The following is a 24,140-nucleotide window of genomic DNA, read 5'->3' as shown; positions in this document are numbered from 1 at the left end:
CTTACAATTTTATGTCACTTATACCTTCACAAAGCTAAAGTTAAAAAAAAAAAAAGAAAGAAAGAAAGAAACCTGAGTCACACCAAATATTTTACAAGGTTTAATTTCAGTTTTTAATATCCTGATACAATAGCTAAACAGTAACAGAACTTCCCATGTTCTTCTGCTCCTGTTGCGATGCTTCTCAGTGTGCTGAGGTGGAGACGGGTGTGGTAGCGACGGAAGGAAACGGTGCTCGTGTGAGTAACCTGCGAGGAAAAGAAAACCATTAGAAAGATCTGTGGCAGAACCAGTGGCTCCAACCGCAGGCAGAGGGGACGAGAGTGCACTTACCGCTGGGGTCCCAGGTGACCTCACCCCAAGGGCGCATCAGGGAAACTGAACCGTCTTCTGCAAACCCAAACAGCAAGACATTAGCAGAGTGCCCGCGCTTCAGGGTCCCAGCAGCTGACATCACAAGCGGGGCTGGGGAGGGATGTGAACAGCAGGGTTACCGGGACGACAGACGGAGGGCTCACACTTGCACGGGGCTGGTCTGACTGCACACACCGTGTCCTTCAACCCTGCAGCTCCCCAGCCCCCTGGCCTCGCTATTGCCTCCAAGCAGCTTCCATGCTGCACCCCTCCCCTTCCTGTGGCCCCAGCATAGGCCGCAAGCTACTGCACCTGCTGTGGCTGCTCACTGTTATCAGGAAAAGTGGCCACTCTCAGAACAGCTGCACCCCATGTCTCCTGTATCCCTCTTCCCTCTTCCTAACAACATCAGTTAAAACAGCAGTCAGAACTCATGAAGTGTGGCTGTAGTGTTAGTGGCAGGAGAGGTGGCTGTGCACCAGGCAGGACCCAAAGGTCGGGGAGGATTTTCCATGCTCCCCATGCGAGTACACTGGGGCCAGGATTCCACACTTGGGGCTGCCTGCCTCTCCTGACGCACTGGCCACTTCCACCAGAGGGTCCATCGCTGAGTCATCAGGACAGCTCTCTGTTCGCAGACTCGCTTACGTCACAGGAGCCTTACTGTCTAGGTGTCCCTCCTCCAACTAGAAAATGAGCTCCTCTGGAAAGGACCATATGTTAAGAATCTCTGCCATCCCAGTGCCTGGCACGCAGCAAGTTCAGAGTGAAGGTTTGCTAAACAGACAGGGACCCGAGAGAAAAGCATCACAAACAGCCTGGAGGCCAGGTCTGCTGCAGCTCGAGTGGCACAGGATGCGGTGCAGATGGGCAGTGAGGCGGGGCTAGGAGCAGAGGACAGGGAGCAGGGGGCTGCTCCTTAGAAAGCCACGTACGCCATAACGTGAGAATGTTCTCCGAGAAGCCAGTTAGGGCTGACAAGCTCTTGAAGACAGGTTTTCCCCTGGAGACAGAGCCCACAGAATGGAGACCCCACCTCAGGCCTATTTCTGGGTTCAGGTCATTATAATCATGGCTGCACATGTGTACCCACACGCAGACACGTAAGTACAAACACACGTGCGTGTAAACACACGAGACGCATAAACACGAGATGCGTAAAGTGACTGTATTTCTGCTTGTGTGTGCACATGCGTGTGCACTTGCACAGGTGCACACGGAGAGAGGCGGAAGCACTGCAGATCTGGAAAGAAGCAGAACCTTAGAAAATGTCGACGCCTACGTCACATGCCTCCTGAATTCCAACAGTCGGCCCGGTCACCCAGACTGCACCCCAGGACTGCACTCCTGGCTTCTCTCTCAGTGCAAGGACCCACACCGTAGGACGGGAAGCAGGTCAGTCCTTAATCTCAACAGCGGGGGTGCTAGGGATCAGTGGTCCAATCCCCTGAGATGCAGGACACTGTCCGAGGCTCATCTTGCACAGGTGAGTTCTGGAAAATTGCATGGTGACCTCTACCCCTCCTGCATGGGCACAGAAAACAAACCCACAGCACTGCTCCCGTCCCCATCAGCGTGCAAGAGCATGGGTCACCTTGTCACTCGGTTCTGCCTGCAACCCCACACACCAGCAGGAGAAAGTGATTTGTTCAAAGGACACAGGGCCCCCTGAGGCACCCATGTCTCTGCGGTACGACGGGGAAGACCAATGCCCACAGCTGCTGTCGCCAAGGGGACCTGGTAACGCACGAGAGAAGCTCAAGCATCTCTCATGGGGGAGTCAACGTCCACTGAGAGCTCAAGCCACAGGGACCTCATCCCACCCAGGCTGAACACATGCTGTGCCTGCCTTGCCCCACGGCAGCTAGATGGAGGTAAATAAAGACCAGTGGCTGGAGGTCAAGAGAAAGAGAGACAATAGCCCACAGCCATCCCCATTCATAATAAGGAGCAGGCAGCCACAAATTTGCTGAGCACCTTGACAGCAACCTGTTTATGAAAACGGTAAAGTCTGAGCACCTGCAGATGGAGGGACTAAGCAGTATCTGAAAACAGGAACGCACACGCGCTGCCGCGGGAGCAGGACAGCCCCCCACGGTCCGGGGAGAACCTCAGGGACACGCGTTATGGCAGGCAGGTGGCTGGGTGCAGGAGAGTTGGTGCAGACGGGGATCCTGCTGGCAACAAAACCACAGTGCACGTTGGGGGGCCTTGGCCAGGCCCGTGTGGGCGGACGAGAACCTGCCATGTGCACGCTTACAGTCAGTGCCCCACTGAGAATGCGGGTCAGTCATTTCCAGTGCATCGTCCTGTCGGGTCGGAATGGGTCTGCGACCCATGACCGCGGATAGGAAAGCACGCCCAGCCTGAACACCCCCTCCCCAGCCAGTAACAGCCACAGAGCCAGGCAGGTGCGAAGGAACACCTTCCATCAAACCCTCCCAGATGAGATTCTACTTTGTATCTTCAGATACCCTGACCTTTCTGGAAGTGAGTCAGGACACACTTTCTAGAAAGAATCATCCAGAATTTAAGAGAACTCCTTATTTGTAGAAGCTAACATCCAGATGTGACCATTGCACTTTGGAAGTGGCCCCCCCGACACGCTCATCTCCTCAGAGGGTGTCTGTCCCTCGTCCCCTGGGGTCCACACTAAATGGTGCATCTCTCAGTGGCACTGTGTCCTTGGAAAGCGGGAAAGCCAGTGTCACACGGACACCTGGGAAGGAGTACTTGGTGCCTCGGTGCCTCAGTCATGATGCCGGCCTGAGGCCCCTTCTCTGTGCACAGCAACCATGCGCCAGTCACAAGCCGCTCACAGGGACAGCCCCCGATACCCCCTCCATGTGGGCAACACCTGAACGCCCGCTCAGCTTCGTGGGTTTCAGTGGGAACAGACAAGCCTTCTTGAAGAACTTCACTGCCAGCGGGAAAAGAGCATCTGCGTTTGCATCGGATTCTCTGCCCCCAAGGCTGAGGGAACCTTGCGGGGGGTGGGGGGACAGGACAGGGCTCAGGCACCTCACACCTTGTTCTGGACTCACCCCTGCACCTCCCGGTCACCAGCCACCAGTTCAGTCACTGGGACTGCATGGCTTCCCCCAACACATGCAACCCTGCCACACCAGCAGGGACTCAGGGAGGGAGGTGTCCCAGGAGGCTGCCGGAGACAGGCACAACAGGGAGCCAGACAGTGATGGGCCCACAGGGCCCACCACAAGGAGAGAACACAGCACGCGCCCCAGGCCCCACGCTGGCCGGGCTGTTACAGGCACAGAGTCAAGAGACTCCACGGGGTCCGCAGCCTCTCCCACAGGAAACAAACGCTCAGAAAAATCATCTGACCTTAAGTCTTATGAACTCTGTGGTTGAGTTCTCACCATTTTACAGAATTATTTGTCTCGTTATCTCTCTTTATCCTATCGTTTTTCCCAGGCCTCTGGCTGCCTGAGGTCGAGACAGCCAAGACAGGTTTCTGCCTGCCCACCATCTGTGGGTCTGTAATAAGGGGAAAGTCACTCTGAAAACTAGCCCAGGGCTGTGAGCTGCACTGGAAGGCTATTCCCCGCTGCCAGCAATAACGTCTCTGTGTCAGACAGGCGCCCCGACCGCGCCACACTCCCAAGACCATTCCCGCCATCAGGAAGCAGAGGGAGCCATTTCAACTGCTCTTCCCTGAACAAACACAAGATACAAGAGACTCTGTATTCTGTGCCTGGTGGCGTACTGATCTCTCTTTGCCTGAGAAAAGTCAGCAATTCCACACATCAGGACCCTTCCTACGAAGCCTCTTCCCGCTAGAGGAAGTCCTTAGACGCTGCATACCGGCCACCCCTACCTGTTCCCAGAGCAGTGAATACAGACTCTAGAAACCTAACGCCATCATGGGGAGGAATTCTAGGATAAGCCAGTAAGGATTTTCACTCTAGATCAAACACTTCCTTACCAGCTGACTGTGGTAAACTTTTTTCTACCTGCGCCTTGCAGCCTCTGCATCCAGGATAGGTACAGACTAGCCGTGGGCCCTCCTGCGGTAGGTTCTGGTGACCACTCAGCCTGCTCTCAGGGACCCTGACCAGCCAGCACGTGAGTGGGGGTGAGGCGGGTGGACGCTGGCCCCGTGGAGCTGCACGGACTCACTCCTCCAGCAATCCCGAGTCTGCAGCAGACTATGTTCTGCACCTCAAGTGTGGACCCTCTGGTCCTGCAAACCCAGAGCTGGATGCAAGTGCTCTCCTCCATGCCTTGTGAGCTCTGGAAGGACTCTCCCGATGGTCAGAGAACCAGCCTCATTTATGCCTAAGACAGTTTGATTGGGTTTTGGTTCCTTTGAACTCGAGGACTCCTAAGATCAGGGTATGAGCAGTACGACTCCGGTGAAGGCCTACTGTGCAAGTGACACTGGAACTAGCACCCCCGGGTCTCAGACACACGCCAATGGAGCCAACCCATCACACGGTCACAAGTCCTAAGACCCCCACCTGTTCTCTGACTCAGTGCAAAATGAGGGGAGACCGTGTGGGTGAAGCTTTCCCAAAACTGTGGCTGGCTACGTGGAAGTCCTTGCTCCTAGAGGATGGACCAGAGCACTGCGCTCAGACAAAGAAATCAGAGAACAAACACTTGCAGATGGAGAGAAGCCCGCCTTCAGACTCCTCGGGGAGTCTGAGCACCTGACAACACAGGTTCTTCTGGGCTCTGCTAACAATTCCTGGCCATGCTGTAGCATGCCTCCTCGCCTCCCACCACAACTGGCTACTCTGGAGGCCAGAACCTTCTTCGTAATGGGATGGTCTCCCTGTATTTCTAAAGCAGACAAATGAACAAGTTCAACTACTTGCAAGACCATCCACAGAAGCTGTTCCACTATTCAAATGCTTGAATAATTGTATAATTTACTTTTTACTGGAAAACGATGCACGGACGCTACAGAAGTAGTTCCACATCCCTCTCTCATTCATATCTGTGTCTGTGTCCTGATCAGTGTCTTACATGTTGACGAGAGAAATACTGTGTTTCCATCCCCCTCCAAGCATGCACACAGGCTGTCCTGGAAGGAGGACCTGGGGGAGAGTCTGTCCCCTGCAAGGCATCAGCGCTCATGACCCAAGGCCCAGACGTCATTGGCTGGATTGCCAATCCTACCTCTGTCCCTAGCTCGGCAGGAGCAGCAGGTGAGAGAGTACAGCCTAAACATAAACTCCACTCATTCCTATAAGCACACCGAAGCAAACTCTAGAGTAATCAGGATCCCAAGGAAAATAAGCCACATCCCCTGCAGACGTGGGGATTACTAACTCACCTTCATGCCCAGAAGCGGCCTCCACCAGCAGATGAGGACGGCAAGCTGCTCTCGAACCCTGTCCACAGAGGGCAAACGTTACACTCAAGACACAGAGAGAATTCTCTTTTACATAAGATTCTGGGCGAAAATCTTACTTTGTGGAGTTGTCCTGGGTGGTGATACTTTGCAGGGGAGACACGCTGGCCTGGGGACCATCACCTCAAATCTTGGCACATGAGGGAGAGAGGTTTCTGTGTTCCAACACCAAGGTGCCACCCGTAAGCACACGTGAGAAGGCAACATGACGTGGCGTTTCTCAGGGAGGAACGTGGTTCCTATTCACTATAAAAGAATAACGCCTGCATGATAGTGAGCAGTCACAACAGGGATGACAGGACCTGCACACACTCAATGACTCTTCCAGACAGGACAGGCCAGGAGCATGTGTAATGGGACTGACCTGCTCAGCGGCTTCCTCCTGGGCTTCGAGAATATCCAGCACCCACGAGCACCGCGTCCATCTCCCCGCCAGGAGTGTCGGACCCGCCTTCCCACCGCTCTTCACACCAGCTACTCCAGCTGTGCCAGTGTGCGGTGGCTCACGCGGCACTTCACGGTTTGGAAAGTAAATCACACACAACAAGGTACCAAACAGTTCTTTCATGGGCAAGAACATGAGATCTCAAATGGTGCTGTTTTAGCTGAAGTGACCGTTGAAATGTGTCCCCTTTGAAGTAACAAAATACTTCCATGAATAAGGTCTGGAATAAAGTAGCCAATTAATATAAAACTTATGGATTTGGGTTAAATATCGTGGGTTAAATTACGTGATGTAGAAGTCTCCAACTTGATTGTGAGGACGAATTCACCTTAATTTCCTACAGCCCAGTTTGTGCAGAGCAAGGCAGGACGAGAACCACAGCCTCTGGGGTCTCTGGCTGCTGGGGCTGCTGGGGCTGCTGGTCGACCCAGCACGGTAGTGTGCGCATGCTTACAGAGCACCCAAGAGCCGCAGAGCTGACCAGCAGGACACTGATGTGATGTCTTTACCGGAGAACTTCCCAACCTGATGCAAAACAGACCCACAGGCAGATACCAGTGGTCACATGCAGTGCTCGAGCTCCCCCCTTCGGAGCCCGGCTCACTTACACACTCGCACCCACCTGTATCAGTGAGAGGAGAGCGCCCTAACCGTGTGAGCACATGAACCAGAGCAAAGCATGGCCGCATAGAGGGGCAGTGAGGACAGGGTCAGGCGTTTGCTGTAAGAGCCCTCGAGAGAACATTCTCTGCTCCAACCATCCCTGTAGCAGGAAAACAGCCCCGGGCAACACGAAGCAATGGGTGTAGCTGAGCCCTGGTAAAACTTTCTTCACAGAACAGGCAGGAAGACACAGACTGCAGTTCACTGGCCCTGAACTCGGGCCATCTGCGGGCTGGGTTAGGATGTGCCTGTGCTGTGCAGAGATGGAGGAGGGCACATGCCCAGCAGAGGTGGGTGCGGGGACGCTCTCCAAAGACCTGGTGTATGGACACCCTAGGAGACACAGCGAGACAAGTCACCACTGGCGCCTAGACATAGCGGAGAGGGACAGCACCATCGTCTGTTTTCTTGGCAAGGACATCCCAGCACGTCCCATGTCAGGGCCACTGGTGACCGGCGTGAACAGTGTGTGGGAGTAATGCAAGGGACCCCTGAAACAGAGACATCAAACACCTACCTGCTCCCACCCCTTCTGATGCTTCTGCCCTCTTGGAAAGTCCTGTTCCTCCCCTCACGGGCTCATGTCCAGCTGCATTCAAGACCAAGGTCCCACCCAGCCCCAGGGATCACACTGTGAGCTCGTGCCCGCTGGGACTCAGCAGGATCCCATCTCAGCCCCGCCCACCGGCACGCCAGCCTCTGCCATCCTCTCTGGCTCTTTCGTCGGTGCATATGCTTTTTCTCATCAGTTTACAAGAGGCTGCAAAGCTCTGCTGTATTCCGCATGCGGGACTACCTAGTAGGCATTTTTTTTATTAATTTTATTTTTTTAAACATATATTTTTATCCCCAGGAGTACAGGTCTGTGAATCGCCAGGTTTACACACTTCGCAGCACTCACGATAGCACATGCCCTCCCCAATGTCCATAACCCCACCCCCCTCTCCCACCCCCCTCCCCCCAGCAACCCTCAGTTTGTTTTGTGAGATTAAGAGTCGCTTATGGTTTGTCTCTAACCCTAACCCTAGTAGGCATTTTTAACAAATGCTTAACTTTATCACACCGATGACTTAGTTCCAAATATATACAGGGAGTTTCTAGTTTTCCAGGAATGCATCCATTTCATCTAGGTTGCTTAGCTTATTGGCATGTAACTGTTGATAATAACTTCTGATGATTGTTTTCTGTTTAATTCCAGAAACAGAGGGAACTGTAAGAAGAAAGTGGGCAGGTGTTTAAGCTCACTGGGGACAGAAGACAAACAGCTGTCAGAAGAGCAGGTCACAAGGCAGCAGTTCAAGGTTCAGTGCCAAGAGGGCGCCACGGAGCCCAGCTCCAAGCCCATCGGAGAAGCCCGGGACAGGCTGCACGAGGCAGACCAGCTTGCAGAGGCTCGCCGGGCACCTGGCCCTCGTTCACAGAGCCTGTACAGCGGCCCCAAGGCCCTGTCTCCTCTGAAAGCCGTTCTTCCTGCTCTGAGCCACCCCTGGAACCACTCTCAAATTTATTTTTAAAGATTTATTTGAGAGAGAGAGAGAGAGAGAGAGAGAGGGAGAAAGCACAAGGGGAGGGTCAGAGGGAGAAGCAGACTGCCCACTGAGCAGAGAGGCCAAAGCCGAACTTGATCCCAGGACCCCGGGATCACAACACAAGCCGAAGGCAGTCACTTCACCGAACCCCCCAGGCACCCCCACTCTCGAATTCAGAATGTGTTCCCACGTCCATCTACACATGACAAGCTAAAGAACAAGAGAAACCCCCTTGACAAAATTCACACAAACCCGTATGCGAAACCGTGTGTCACCAGCTCCCAGCTCCTTGTCAGTGACTCCAACCCCCAGGGCCACCTGTCTGAGCTTGCTGTCCCGCCTGTATTTACACCCAAGTGTAAATCACACCCAAGTGCTTCCCATTTGGGATTTCTGAGGTTTTAGTCAAGTGTCACTGGGGGCTATTAGAACAAAAAGTCCTCGAGACCGTCAGGAGCTTATTTTGCAGGGAGAAAAGCAGTGAGTAAGGCAGGGAATTGGGGAGATATTTTTCTGAGGTTCCGCAAATCAAACCCCTGAGGTGGCTGCCTCCTAGCTAAGCCCTCCCACTCACAATTTCTGTAAAAATCTCACTAAGCTCCACTGAACATCTTTACCAGAATAGGAGCCGTCGGCTACCTGCGCGCGCGTACATGGGTGTTTATAGCCAGACAGCTGGTGCGTAACCGAATAAAAGATATTCTTAATAGTCTGTTGAATATAATTCTTCAGCTCGTGGACACGAACCACAAGAAGAACTGCAGTGAAGCCACAACACTCCTTTTTTTAATTTAAAGCAGTATCTGGAAACTTGCTTTGAAAGACAAATTCCACATTTATCCTTTAGTTGCGTGAAATCAAGTGCGCAGAAATGCAAGCATCCTAAGGGCTTGTTAGTGACAAACCCACGTCCAGCACAGTCTCCTGTAAAGCTCCTGAGAAGAGGGATGGGCCTTTGCTATTGATTATTCTCTAGTTTAGAGAACAATCTCTAAAATGAGTCTCACTTTCCCTTGCAAGTGCCGGGGTTCTGTAAGCAAGGACTACACGCCTCAAGACACAGGAGACGTGGCCTATTTTGCACGCGGGGCAGGCTGGAATGAATGGGGAGCAGGGAGCTTGGGCTCTTTACAGTGCGAATTCCTAGCGGAAGAAAACAAACCCCTGAGTTAAATAGGGGTCATGACTGCCTGCCACTGACACGGACTGTCCCGCTCTATCCACTTCCTGTGCGACGGACTCCGGCTGGGGGAACACGCGGCACAGACGGCTCATGCCCTCCCTCCAATGTAGATATCCCCTCACCATTCATCCTTAAAAAATACCGCAGCGCTTCCGTCCAGGTCTGCTTCAGGCATTAACTCCAGATAACGGTCACATTTTCGACAGTTAAATCCTCCTTCAGAACGTCTACTCAGCGCTCCTTGGGTCAAGTGAGCCATTACAGAACAGCCAGCCCTGCTCATCACCCAGGGAGCTCACACGATGATAAAACAGAAACCGGGTGGATTCTCGATACTCACGTAGACTGGGCCTCAATTAACTGAAGGTGAATCTATTTCATGAAGGCAGGAGGAGTGAGCGTGGGGGACAACAGGGCCGGGCAGGCAGGGAACTTGGGGGGCGTAGGCCCCTTGAGGGGGCAGCACGTGTTACAGTGAGGACAGCCGCTGGGCCAAAATGAAGAGGAGGCTGCGATGCTCGGCTTTGCACGTCCGCAGCTGCAGCAGGGCCCCCCATGCCAACAACGCGTACCCCCTAAAGCCCCACAGAAACAAAGGAGGTGAGATTACAGCCACATCCCCCTGAGGGTCTCGGGGGGTCCAGGGACGGAATGTGAGCAGCCTTCCTGCCTCATGCCCTGGGGCCCTCGGCTCCCTGCCCTCCCCTGCTCCTCGCTGGCCTCTGACGAGGCTGTGATGGTTGTGAGGCCTGTGCTCTCGCTCATACCTTTTCAAAGTGTAGCTGAGTGTTCACTTACTCAAGATGTACAACCAAAGGGGAAAGGAGAACTGTTCCCACTAACAAAGGCACACCGCATTAAGCATCTGGTAGGATTTCGAGTTATGTTTTTATGTGTTATGCTTTGTCTCACGTGGGAACAGCGAGCCATCTAAATTACAACGAATCAATAAGAAAATACGATTTTACATACAAATATTCACTGTTCCCTTTTCAAGAATATAATTCTTATTAAAAGTTGTTACAAATGACTATAATATGATCATAATTATGTTAAAATCACACAATATAATTAGTAAAAGTCTTCAATATCTCAGGGCTTTGTACACATTAATACATACAAGTTGAAATATAAATGTGCAAAAAAAAGCTAAAATAGTTCATCATCCTCATAGAAACTAATGGTGATCCATTTTGCAAATGACCTTCTTAAATTTTTGCAATAGTTCTAAATGGTAACTGGAATTTACATCTTGATCAAAATCTTGACCCTCAATTTTAAAAATACCTCCTAATTTCAGAAGTAAAAAGTCTGATGGTGAGATAGATCAGAATCTGGCTTTGCTTAACCAATTTGGATGAAAAATAGATAATACTTAAAAGTTTCTTCTAGCCTGGAGAATATATGTTGTTTTCAACTAATTACATGAAAGCATGTGCTCACGGCTTCCCTAACTTATCAGACTGCAGGGAACACATCAGCTCCCATACATGGGGCACCTGATTACCAGAGAGACAAGGCTTCTTCAAAAACCAAGCACCAGAAAATGTGTACCCCATCATTACAACACATTTTCTCTTTTAAAATGCCTTTGCTAAAAAAAATCTGAGAAACACAAATTCTCTTAATTCAGAGCTCAAAATAAACCAAAACTCTGTTCCTGAAATCACAACTTCAGTTAAGACACAAAATACATTTCATGATGCGCCCAAATCAGCCTATATGGGGTTCTTCGTGAGGCTGCTGGGCATTCCTACTGCTGACACCAACACAGGATGCTGGAGCCAGCGAACCAGCCTGCCCACAGGTTTTGCCCCCCACCCCAAAGCACCCCCAAGAAAGACCCCCATGAGCACCTTCCTCTTTGAAGGGAACCCCACAACGTGAGGTAGCCACACTGACCAAGACAAGGGGAACCACACAGACGTTGTTCCTGCTGGTGTGTGAAGAAGTCTCCCAACTCTGTCCATGACCAAGATGTCTAGTAAGACGCATCAGGGGCTATCAGTATAAAAGGACAACGCAGTGCAAACCTGTGAAATCACTATGTTGCGCACCAGAAACACATGTATCAACCAAAAAAAAAAAAAAAAAAGAATTGTGTGTAAAAAAAAATAAAAGACAGCATGAAAATGCTGGTTCTTTCTCTTTACCTGCTACCTTGAGGCACAAGGCATTAAGCAGGAGGAGGTACTCAAGGCAGCCACTGGGGTGTCCTCCCCGGAAGGCCCCTCTAGAAACTTCCCGGCATGGGACACAAGAAGTAACAGCCATGCACACCTGGGGTCACCTGGTCCTGGGCCGCACACATGGTGTGGTGCACCGTTCTCTCGAGTAGCCCTGATCCCTGGTCGGCACTGTTGGCCTGCTGCCCCTTGACCTCCTCTATAACCCGAGCTCTAATCCTGCTGGTCGCAGGACATCTGGAGCACTGTCTCCGGAAATACCATTTGGGGACTAAACTCCACGAGGGGTGAGAATATGACCAGACAGATCATCGAAGCAGTGGGGTCTGGAATTCCTGGGGCAGAGGCACCATGTAAATGTTAGGATGTGTGCCCTCCTCAGGCGACGATGCAGGCATCCTTAGGAAGGAGGAGGCTGATTTTCCTGGCCTTCTTTGAAGATACAACTTTCTCAGTGGGAGTCACAGAAAGAAACTTCACGTCGACAAAATCAAGGTCAACAACTGTCCCCAGGGAGCGCAAGCAAACACTCTGTTAGGGAATCAGCAGAAGGACTTCCTCCCAGCACAAGATGTCAGCAATTCTCATCCACTGTGCTATGAACCCTTCACAGATTGCCAATAAGATGTTTTTCAACTTATTTTGAAATAATTACAGATGCCCATTAAGACAGAATGCAGAGGAAGACAGATGCAGAGGAGTACAGAACGGCCCTGTGTACACCTCCCCAGTGTGGACACCTTAGTCCCCACACCCAGGAGACTGGCACAGGCACACTGTGTGTACGGTGGTACCGCCCTGATTTTGTGTGTGTATTTCCATGACCAGCCCTGCAGTCAAGGTGCGGAGCCACTCCCTACGGTGTTACTCCACGGTGCCGACGGACTTTGATCACTATGTGATACTTGTGTTTTCACACAGCTGGAGCATGTGAAACAGGACGGCATTTTGAAATGGACGATTCATACGGTGCCAAGTGGATCTTACAAAGTAGGGCGGAGAACGATGCTGAACAGGGTCCGGCGTGCTGGTGTACTGTCGCCCTGGCACCAAAGAAAACTTCTGCATTTGTCAGAACATGGTCATAAATCCCTCTGATGGTCAACCTGGGTGGATAATTAGTTCCACTCCACGACAGGCCCAGAGGGCTGGCAGGACGGCTGTGGACAGACTCCGATTCCTTCACGTGCGCCACCTCAGACTCACAGGTGTCATGAGGCAAAAAAGGCTGAACGCGCGCATCCAGATTCCAGAATAGCACTTAAATGCCTTCCAGTTCGACCTCAGCTAGTCCTAGAGCGCACGGCACATGCCCAGTCCGTACCAGAACCGCAAGGGTGCTTGGAAATCCAGAGCCCACCTACTGTGTGCTGCACGCAACAACAATCTCGAAACACAACTCAAAGGAGTAACGAGGTGCTGCTTTTAGCCTACCCAGTTTCGGAAGACAGGAGCCACATTAAGACGGTCAGACACCGGGGAAGCTGCTGTGAAGGGCTTGCTCACATTTGCTGGTGCAAACATAGATCCGTGCCTCCCCAGGGGGAACAAAGCTTGGAAATATGCAGCAAGAGATACAAACATGCAGACACTTTCAGCCCATATTTCCACTTCTAGGGACAACGCTAAGGAAACTTTCGTTAGCACAGGGAGGTTAGAAATGATGGTTTTAATATCATAGAAGCCAAAAAATTAAAAACAACTTAAATGTCAGTTCAGTTCTCACATGCATTGGGCGTTGGCCTCATGCCAGGCACCACCATGGGGATAAAACATGGGTTTAAGAGATTTAAAATATATTCCTGGAATTAAAAATATTATAATTGGGGGGGGGGCACTAAGTAAAAAGATAATTTCCATGAAAAAATGACAAAAATACAACTGGAAAAAGCTTCCATGTCTGTATATCGTCCCTGAGACAGCACTGTGTCCTCGTTCACTCAGTGGATCCCACTTGGAGCCCAGCTGCCATGCTGGTGAACCCAGGCCATGCTCCCTGGACGAGCCCAGGGGCCAGGGCCAATGGACCTGGGTGAGGACAGGCTGCAGGCCTCACGAGTGAGCATCTGGGCCATCCCATCCCAACAGAGTTCCAGCGGACCACAACCTTGTCACACACCAGGGCCGAGAACCGCCCCACCAAGCCCACTTCTCCCTCAGCCACCTGCAGATGTGTCAGAGTTGCCCCGCCAGCAGCCTGCCTGCTGTGACATCTCTAACAGGACCCAAGCCTGGGCCTCCTCGATAGCGTGGGCAATGCAGCTTCTGCACTTTGCTCCAGGCACCTACCCAAACCAAGCAGCCACAAAAGCCACCTGAAGGGGAGGTCACAGGAGGGACACAGTAGGAGAAGCAGATAATGAGGGCATGTGTCAGGCACATGACTCCCACACACACACAGTAAACATGTGCCCGCATAGCCGTGATCACGTGTGGGGTGAGCAAGACCCCGAGAGCCTTCCATCCCAGCCTGGCAGGGGAGAGCCCCCTTGCGAGGGAGGCAGGACCTCCAGGGAGTATGCAGACACCCCCGCCCCATGGGATGAACACCAGCTCAGGCCTGGGTCTGCCCACCCGCGTGGCTGCATTCCTGGCCAGCACGTGCCTCTAGTGTGTAAGGCCACGTCGAGCCCACGCTGGGCTGCAGGGTACTATAAAAGTGTATGTGGGAGCACAGGACACATGCCACCTACCGGCACGCCAGCTCTAGATACCAGCCCTGGCGACGCAGACGTGGGTGTGTGCGCGCAGTCGCTCCCTGGCAGGAGCCACAGCAAATCCATCCCATCACCTGTCATGAGCTCCTTGAGGTTGTTCCTTCCTCTCAGCCTCTCGGCATCTCCCTGTATCATGCATGACCCCTCATTTTACTTTGGATTGTCCCCCTTTTAGGTCCCTTTTAAAAAGGTAATGGACTTGGGAATCAGGGGACATTACCAGGTGCAACTGGACTCAAGCTTTAAACCCCACATCACAGCACCCCACGGGACACATAGCCCCTCCAGGATACATGGTCCTCTCCCACAGGACACATGCTCCCCCTATTGCGGGGTGCCCAGGTGTCCCTCCTGGGGCACATGTCCCTCCACCCTGGGAACTATGGGCCCCCAACTGTGGGGCACCCAGACCCCCTCACAGGATACACAGGTCCCCCCTCCCTGAGGCACCCAAGCCCCTCCCGCAAAGGGTACCCGACCCTCCCCAAGCTGACACTGCTCACCACACCCCTCCCATGTCCAGAAAGGGAAAGCAGACTCGCTCCTCTGTTACTGACCTTGCCTGCCTTCCAGTACTGTTCCTAAGGAGCTGTTGAATATTGCGCCCTACTAAAATCCGGTCTTCTTTCAGAGCTTGGCTCTTTTTAATGCAAACCATTCATTTCTTGCAGACAGTTTTCTCAGCATGGGTTTAGTTAAACATGCTCACTGTGACTGTCTCACTGAGACCTCGTTCCCCTTAATTATAGCATGAGGTCATGAGACCATGAAGACGTACTGAGAACGCTCTTTGAAAGTCAACTAGAAAAATCGTATTTGTGTAGCACTCTTTTCTAAGTGTGGCAACAAAGAGCTCTGGTTCTGACCGCCAAGGAACAAGCCCTGTCCTCACGTCTCGTTAACTGTGCTCGGCACTCGAGACGCCTCATCTGTAAAGTGGCGTGACGGTGGGAGCAGAGATAGGCGCACGGAAGCCGAGGAAACCTCACGTGGGCTCAGCGCAGTCCCCAGAATGAAGGTTACGGATATTGTTGATCACCCAGGGAAATGAGCACCTTTCAGAGAAGAGTCAATTTACCGGGTTCTTCCTGTCCTGCTTCAAGCTCAAACATACTCTTACACTGACTGCTTTCCTGGCCGAGCCTGCTGTTGAACCCGAAGGCATTAGCAGTCACCGCCGAGCCTTCGGATCTGCTTCTGCGAGGTTTTCAATCACAGATTTCTTCCTTGCTTCTCGGTCTCGAGACACTCGCAGAAATTCTGGGGGAGAGTTACACTTGCGTATCCTCTAGAGGAGTACAGAAAGAGATGGCTGGCTTGCTTCCTGCCAAGCTCGTGACCGTAGTAACTTGTAGAGCCTCAACATTGTTCTGAAAGCTGAAACAGCATAGCAATGCTTAAATCCATTCTAAGATATTGCTTGTTCTACCTTTAAGACAAGTTCAGCTTTTTTTCCTTTTTTGTCTCTAGAACTCAGAGATTTCAAGATACTTTATGTCAGAGCACCTCATAAACAAAAGAACTCTGATAAATAATGGTGTGTCATAAAAGCATTTTTACAGATGAAATATTTGAAAAACTATAATTATTAACTATTTTGTTGCCAAAGATTGGGCTAAAAATTATAAACATGAAAAAGAAACCCATGGAAATAACATGAAATTATGTTTCTTGTTCAAAAATCGCTCAGCAGGCTTCTGGTTGGCACAGTGTCAAGTATGAGGCTTCTGGATACAGACAGAGGAGAGAAGCTGCATCCAGCATTATCCTCTTCTGATCATCATAAAATGAGACGTGAATAGTAAAATCAACTGCTTTCTCCAAAAAGAATCAGAGACGTAAATAACGAAGTTGGGACTTGGAGGAGCAGCATGCCGGGACCCAGGAGTCAGTCGGGACAAACAAGCATCAGAAGAGATACATGCTGAAGCCACGTTCTTGACACAAAAGATTCAAGAGAAGCACACTGACATCAAAAGGAGGAAATGAGATCAGAAGCGCCAGAGAAATGATAACAAATAGGATGGAAATCATCCGTGACCCGGGGAAGTGTCATGGCTGGGAGGAGACGCGACAGACATCCTTGCGTGAAAACAGAACAGGAGACGGAATAAGCGTGGAGAGAACAGACAGGCGCCTCAGACAAGAAGCAAGAACTAAGAACCACGGCGGGAGCAGCCCTGTGTTTGCTCATACACCTGTACCAGCCCTGATGTTTGCACCAGGCAAACACTGATGCTGAGAAACACCCTGACTGTGTAACTGAGACCCAAGTAAACATGTTTAAATGGTATCCCCCATGCAGACGTGATCAGCTGGAGAGCCACGTTTAATTCCAGCAGTGCTTGAGGTAAATGGGCTCCAGGGATGCCACAGCAGCCACGTGACCCTCAAAACAGAAACCAGGCTGTCTGTGGCCCCATTCGCACACGCACAATGCAGGAAACATGACACCTGTGGACCTCCTTGGCTGGGGAAGTCCACATCATAGAATCAGGCCATGGAAAGGTGAGCGTGGAATGAGCTCTCCAGAGGAGGAAGTGTGTGTCCCAGGAACATACTATCAGCCCAGTTTTCCTTTGAAAAGAAGAGCAAAACACAGACATTCTCAGCTGGGGAGAAAACCACAAAGACCCATGGCCCATGTGAAAAAGAACCCCTTACTAATAAAATCAACTGTCTGAGAGATCAAAACACATGAGGCAAGATGGTACGGCCACAGTAAAAGGGGTGGCAGCCAGCAGGGGACCCACGCTGAAGGGTGAAGTCTCTCGGGGGCTGGTTTCATGGTGTAGATACTACAGACCTCAGCCGCGAGACACACGTACACGCTCATGTGCACATGGTCCACTTCTCACACGCAGGCACATGAGCATGCACAGGGCCCACTTCCACACATATGTGCACATGCACGTACATGGTCCACTTCTCACACACGGGTTTGCACATGCATGGGCCATGTCTGTCACATATGAGTGCACATTCAATGTCTCACACGTGTATGCATGTGCACATATGGTCATGCCTCTCACATGCATGTACATTCACACACAGTCCATGTCTCGCACGTATGCATGTGTGTGCACATGAGGGTGAGTGCACACACATGGTCTCATGGAGGGATAAATCTCATGCACAGGGGACAGGTGCATACACAGTCCATATCTCACACGTGTGTGCAAGTGCACACACACGTCTCATCCATGGGGAATACGTGCATGTGCACAGTCCCCTTCTCACATACCCATGTTCACGGCACGCACACGGTCCACTTCTCACACACGCATGTGCATACACACAGGGGCCACATTTCACACACATGTGCATGCACACACATGGTCTACAACTCAGACGGGGGTGCGTGTGCACACACATGGTCCCTTTTCATGGTAGAGGAAAGAATATAAGACCACTACTCTCATTTTTTCTAAGCTTCCCCGTATTGTTTCAATTTTTTTCTTTTTTCTTTTTTTAATACTTAGAAGGGCTTTTAGGAGATTAATTCCATTGGGGTGAAGAGACATTTATGTCAAGAACAACAGTGACTTCAGCTTTATCTCAGCTTACTGATTCTATTAAGACTGAATAGTTATAATTTTATATTTTTTAAAAATAGACTACATAGAATACATCCCATTTACTCAAAGTATTTCTGAAGTCTGCACAATCTGGATTTGGAGTTTAGTGATGGTTATTCCGGAGTGGTAGGAGTTCTGAGGAACATCTTCTCCACAGTGGTTGGATGTCTCATAACCTGTATCACTTTGCCTTTTTTTAAACAAGATAAACTAAAATTTTAGGAAAAGGAAAAATATCCAGATATTCCAGGATTGCCTTGTCATTTTCATAAACTAATTTCCATATTTGAATTCACTTTCCATGTGAATTGATGACAACCGATCCTTCAATCTGAAAAATACAGCTCCTAGAACTTGATGCCTCTAAGTGCACCTCCCTCAGAAACAGCAGAAGCAGCACCAGCAGCAGCAGCAGTCAAGAGATATTTTTACAGATCAGGCTCAGGCAATCCTGATTCTCATTTTTGCTCAGATGACTATTAGGCAATGGAGAGAATGGTCCATCACATGTATATTGCCTGCCACCTAGCCATCCCCCACAGCTGAAGAACACGGCAAGTAACACCTTTGAACATGAACTCCTGCCCTCATCAAATGTTACTCTCTCTGCATAGGTTCTGGGTCTGTGAAGGGTCCCAGAGAGAAGTAATGGGAATGATGTAAATTGGTATGACTTTATTTTATTTTACTTTATTTACTTATTTAGCATTTAGCTAATCATGATCAATCCTTTTTATTTTACTATGTCATGTTAGTCACCAGATAGTACATCGTTAGTTTTTGATGTAGTGTTCCATAAGTCATTGTTTGTGTGTAACACCCAGTGCTCCCTGCAGTCCGTGCCCTCCTTAATACCCACCACCAGGCTCACCCAACCCCCACTCCCTGCCCTCTAAAACCCTCAGTTTGTTTCCCAGACTCCATAGCCTCTCATGGTTCGTCTCCCTCTCTGATGTCTTCCCAGTTTTCTCTCCCGCTATGATCCTCTGCATTTTCCCTTAAATTTCACATATGAGTGAAACCATAAGATAATTGTCTTTCTCTGCTTGACTTATTTCACTCAGCATAATCTCCTCCAGTCCTGCCCATGTTGATACAAAAGTTGGGTATTCATCCTTTCTGACGGCGGAGTCATATTCCGTTCTGTATATGGACCACATCTTCTTTATCCATTCGTCTGGTAAAGGGCATCTCAGCTCCTTCCACAGTTTGGCTATCGTGGACATTGCTGCTATGAACATTGGGATGAAGGTACCCCTTCTTTTCACTGCATTTGTATCTTTGGGGTAAATACCCAGTAGTGTAATTACTGGGTCATAGGGTAGCTCTAATTTCAACTTTTTGAGGAACCTCCACACTGTCTTCCAGAGCGGCTGCACCAGCTTGCATTCCCACCAACAGCGTTAAGACCATGACTTTATACGTCTAAGTTCCGGGATGCGTGTTTCAAAGAAAACCAGACACAGTGCTGTCTACACACCTGATAAATGTTCTGTGTTCACAGAAGGCATCTCATGGATGTGGATGCAGCTGATGACAGTGTGAAGTGTCCTTCCCAACACACCAATTCCACGGGGCATCCCTGCAGCGCCAAAGCCAGCGCACCCGGGAGTCCAGTCTTCGCGTGCTGCTGTTCAAGGGCACACACTGAGGAGACAGGACTCCAAACCTCAGCCAGAGTCCGCTGCTTTTCTGTTCCCGTGGTGACACTGGCCCAGCCAAGAAGAGCTCTGTGTTCACACAGCAGCAGGAATGATGCCCCGAAGCGGCGGGCGCTCTGGGGAGACCCTGGCCAGCCAGGGGCAGAGCAGCAGGATGCAGTGGTACACAAGGCACAGGCCAGGGAGCGCCCGCCGACAGGTGTGTATGCGGCTCGTTTCCCAAGAGCAAGGCAGAGGAGGGGAGACTGTCAGTGCTGAACGACAGCAGGAGAAAGCAAATTCCATCCTGCCACTGTCTCTGCTGTCCCCAGGGCCCCAGAGGAAGTAACAGCTTTGACTCACAATTGTCTGTCATTTCTCAAGGTATTTCTATTCGACTGTTACCACCCTGAAAAACAAAGGCCTTGAAAATTCTCATCACCACGTCATCAAACCATGAGCCTCGTTTACAATAAATCACTCAGACTTTTCATAAAAGTGCTTCAAGTTATTTTAGTATTTTTCTGAAACAGGTACTGTTGGTAAATAGCTAATCCTGAATCACAGTATTGGTTTCTGCTATATCTGCTGTCTCAATGTTCAACAGAAATAGATATAAGCCATTTCCCTTGGGGAGCATCTGGGGGTTCCTTCTATAATTCAAGCGGTTCATGGCTGGCATTTCTGTTATGAATCCTATTGGAAAAAACACGTATATATGAAGTAGAAATATTAAAATCCCCAATGCAAATCAGAAAAGATGCACCAATAAACTCTAAAGACTTAGGTTTCCATTGTGGGATGTATAAATCATCATTAAACATCTTTTAAGAGGTCAAAGTATTTAGTTACAAAATTACTAAGATTTGGTACTCAGCAAGAAATGTTTCAAACAATTGGAGATGGGTCTTAACTTCTTAAATTAAAAAAAAAAAAATCCTAATGTGTCACAGAAATACCAACATTTCAACACTTCAGTGCAATCCACTCCTCGATTCCAGCCCAACTCCCCCCAAACAGTTGTCTTCCATGGTTAATTCTGGTTTTCTACCAGATACAAGTGTGTCTAAGACAATAAAAACACTTTATTTTTTAACTGTGTGTAATCCTCTTCATTTATCCAATCATTTACAGACATGTTCATGGATGCGGATATGATGGCATTGAACAAAGCAGCATTAGAACTGCCCTCGGCGCTATGACAAGTAAGTTAACAGGAGTCCACTTCAGGTATAAACATACGACACAAGCCATGTGAGACCAACTATCCCATCATCTGATTTGCTTTAGACATTCTGTTTCCTAAGTGACTAAGGCAAAATGCACTCGAATGTAGAAAACCTGATAGTCTACGAAGTGAAATAGGATGGCTTTATTGGTCTGCCTTTGCCGGTCCCTTGAATACACATCCAGACTTGCTTCAACACACAGTGTCGCATCTGCATGATGACTGTCCTGGGCTCCCCAAATGCCGCATTTGGGACAGTGCCCCAGCGCCCCCCCAAATGCCGATGGTGCTTGCTCCCCCGGAGACAGAGGTTCAGCCCAGTAGGTAAATGCAGCTAACGAGACAACGGTACATCTGTCCGAAATTCACGCACACCTGCTTGGGACTAGCAAGCGCCACAGGCGTCAGCATTAGGCAAGTTCCACTGGACCACGTCCTTAAAGAACTCAGTTTAGAAAACTTCCCAAGACACACTTTATTAAAAACTACAACAGGGAGGTTTAGCTCAAGTAATTTCTGCCGACTCCCTGAGTCTCCAGTATAATTGCTGGTGACGCCATAGCTCGGTGGTGACTTCCAGTAGAAACACGTCAGCTTTGCCCTACAGCCACCGATGCATCCCCTGCTGGGGTCCAGCTGCTGCTCTGGCCTGAACACCCTGAGCGTTCTGCTGTGTGCTAAGTCAACTCTGAGATTCCACATAACAGGGAAAACTACCAGACGTGGTCTGCTGTTGGGAGCTGGGTCTCCAGGTAGTCACACGATGAACTGTGTGTCCCGTCACCTAAGGCACAGAAGCCAAAATGGAAAATGGTGGATCAGCTTCCTGATCTGGTGTCTCAAGCTCCATTTGTAAAGAACTGTTCCTTTAGTGATGGCCACGTTAAAACCTATATTCCCGGGAGGCTTGGGAGTATATGCTGCCGCCTCTGGGCAAGTTTCAGAAATGTTCCTGAAGAAGGTGCTCTGTTACTGAAGGGAAAAGGAGGGCAGGGGCTGGGAGGAGAAATGGGGAGAGGCTGGTCAGAGCACACAGACTTCCAGGCATTAGAGGAGGAGTCCGGCACGTGACTCAACGGCTGGGGAGAGCGCTACTGTGTGACCCCACCTGAGAGCGCCTTAGACAGCGGAGCGTACATGCTCTCAGCACACACACAGAAAAGTGAACTCTGAGACATGAAGATGTGTTAACTGACTTTACTGCATAGGCACGTCACAACAATGCATATCAGATCACTGTTACACACTTGAATGGTACGTGTGCTGTATGTCGGGTATAGCCCCACAAAGCCAGAAGAAATAAAATGCAGCAAGAAATGACATATCAGGAATTAGCGATGAGACAAGAAACTATGAGCCAGAGAGGACCAGGAGAGACAAAAACCAGGGGAAAACTGCTGGTGGGAGGCGGGCAGACAATGGGGACTCCCTGAATGTGGGATGGGTTGCTCAGGACCATGTAAAGTTCCTTGGGCCCCCAGGAGCCAACACCATGATGTAGGCATCATGCGTGGCAAGGCCACCTCCAAGTCAACAGCAGTGACGCACAAACAGACACGCCAACCAGTAAATCTCACACCACCATGAGGACAGAGAGGAGCCTCGCACATCACAAAGGATCCTACCAGAACATCTACGCCAATAGAATTCAACGCTCACCTGGAAACAGGCCGCAGAGGCATGTGGAGTTTTCTAATGAAATGGTAAATACCTTCCTCAAAACTCGTCAACAAGTGATGGGCATTAAGGAGGGCACGGCCTGCGTGGAGCACTGGGCATTACACAAACAATCACTCATGGAATGCTGCATCAAACACTAATGATGGACTGTGTGGTGACTAACACGACGTCCTAAAAACTGGTAATAATAATAACTCACCCACTGCGAATTTCCAGCTACACTTTATTACATGTAAATTATAATTCAGTTATTTAAGAGCATTAGAAAAAAGTAATTGGTAAAAATCGCTTTTTAAAATGACAAGAGCACCTTGGGGTCATGCAGGGTTTCCTCTGGAGACACTCTGCAGTGATGAGCAGGGTTTCTGAACCCCAAGACACAGTCACAGGATTACACATTTCATATGATTAACCTGCACTTGGAATCTTTGTCATATGATTACTCTGATTTTGAAATTTTAAACTAGGAGCAGTTTAAAATATTAGCAATTATTCAGTTGTGGAGTCCTTCTTCTGACACTGTAGGAAGTGGGCAATTATTGCATGTTATGCTTCCGAGGATCGTGGAGGTTTGAACATGGCCCTGAGCCTCACAGGGAGAGCTCGTGGCATCGTGCTGGCCGCAGAATGCACGGGGACAGCACAGTCTTCAGCACAGCTGGGAACGTGGTAGAAGAGCAGGATTCAGGTCCAGGCAGATATATGACACCCAACACCAGAGGGACACATCAGGCTGGAGGGTCAGAGCTCGGGCTCAGCAGTGTCTGAAGGTCAAGAGGAGGCCAGCAGGTGGCATCCAGGAGGGAAGGAGACCTATGCAGCCCAGTGGACTCCAGCTTCTGGAAGGACTGGTAGGTCAAATACTACAAAGGGGTCAAGTCAGGGCTGGAAAAACAGAGATGTGCGAGGAGTCTGCTGATGACATATTGTGCTGCCAACAAGGTTTTAAACAAAGAAGAAGAATTGCATCTCAAATCCTTCATGTGGAATGAGCATTGAGGAAGTAAGGTTAGGCAGCTAATAATTGGAGGCTGAATGTTAGCCAACAGACTTCTGTGGACATGGTTATTTCCAGGTTTCACAGTGACCCTGAAGCTAAAATCTATATTCTCATTAAACACACACGTTTATAAAATCCCCATCACCCATCTGTGGGCAATCCAGAGCCACTTTCTGGTCTGAAAACGAAGGACACTGAGCAGAAGAGAACACTCAGGGAAACAAAGTGTTCCAAATAAAGTTCGACCACATGAGACTGCGAGGCTACAGAGCACAAGTCCGGGAGAGTCTGTGGGAGCCGGACGGGTGCAGGACTCTCTTCTTCCTAATACAACAGCTGCGCGTGCTCACCTACTATAACCCACAATCCAAGAAGCCATATCAGGGGCTGAAAGTCCTTGGGAGGAACCTTGCTGCAGCTACAGCTGCTCCACTGCTGACTGTAACATGTGCTAAGTAAGTACATTGCTACAGGGCCAACGGTACAGGTGAGATGGGAATGAGCACCTGAAAATTAAGCAGACCTGCTTATCCATTCTTTATCCACACTGGAAAGAA

At 50.0% G+C, this 24,140-nt stretch overlaps 1 protein-coding gene and 1 long non-coding RNA gene across 3 annotated transcripts in view; both read right to left on the bottom strand.

Annotated features, from left to right (window-relative positions):
• The window catches only part of DLGAP2 (DLG associated protein 2), a 707,896-nt gene that overhangs the window by 524,823 nt on the left and 158,933 nt on the right, over positions 1–24,140 (bottom strand). The gene's annotated exons all lie outside the window — the stretch shown is intronic.
• On the bottom strand, positions 347–6,215 carry LOC116874822. Of its 2 annotated transcripts, none has more exons than XR_004384071.1 (4): positions 6,099–6,215; positions 5,794–5,973; positions 5,657–5,714; positions 347–390 (listed from the first exon to the last, which is right to left on the bottom strand). It is a non-coding gene; the product is annotated as an uncharacterized LOC116874822 (long non-coding RNA). The 2 variants fall into 2 exon arrangements; XR_004384072.1 differs by having other exon boundaries at positions 5,794–5,980; positions 6,099–6,203.

This window comes from Lontra canadensis, unplaced genomic scaffold, assembly GCF_010015895.1.
Source record: "Lontra canadensis isolate GAN:19392208 unplaced genomic scaffold, GSC_riverotter_1.0 scaffold39, whole genome shotgun sequence".
In the NCBI taxonomy this organism is placed as follows: domain Eukaryota; kingdom Metazoa; phylum Chordata; class Mammalia; order Carnivora; family Mustelidae; genus Lontra; species Lontra canadensis.
This window is presented reverse-complemented; position numbering and strand designations above follow the sequence as displayed.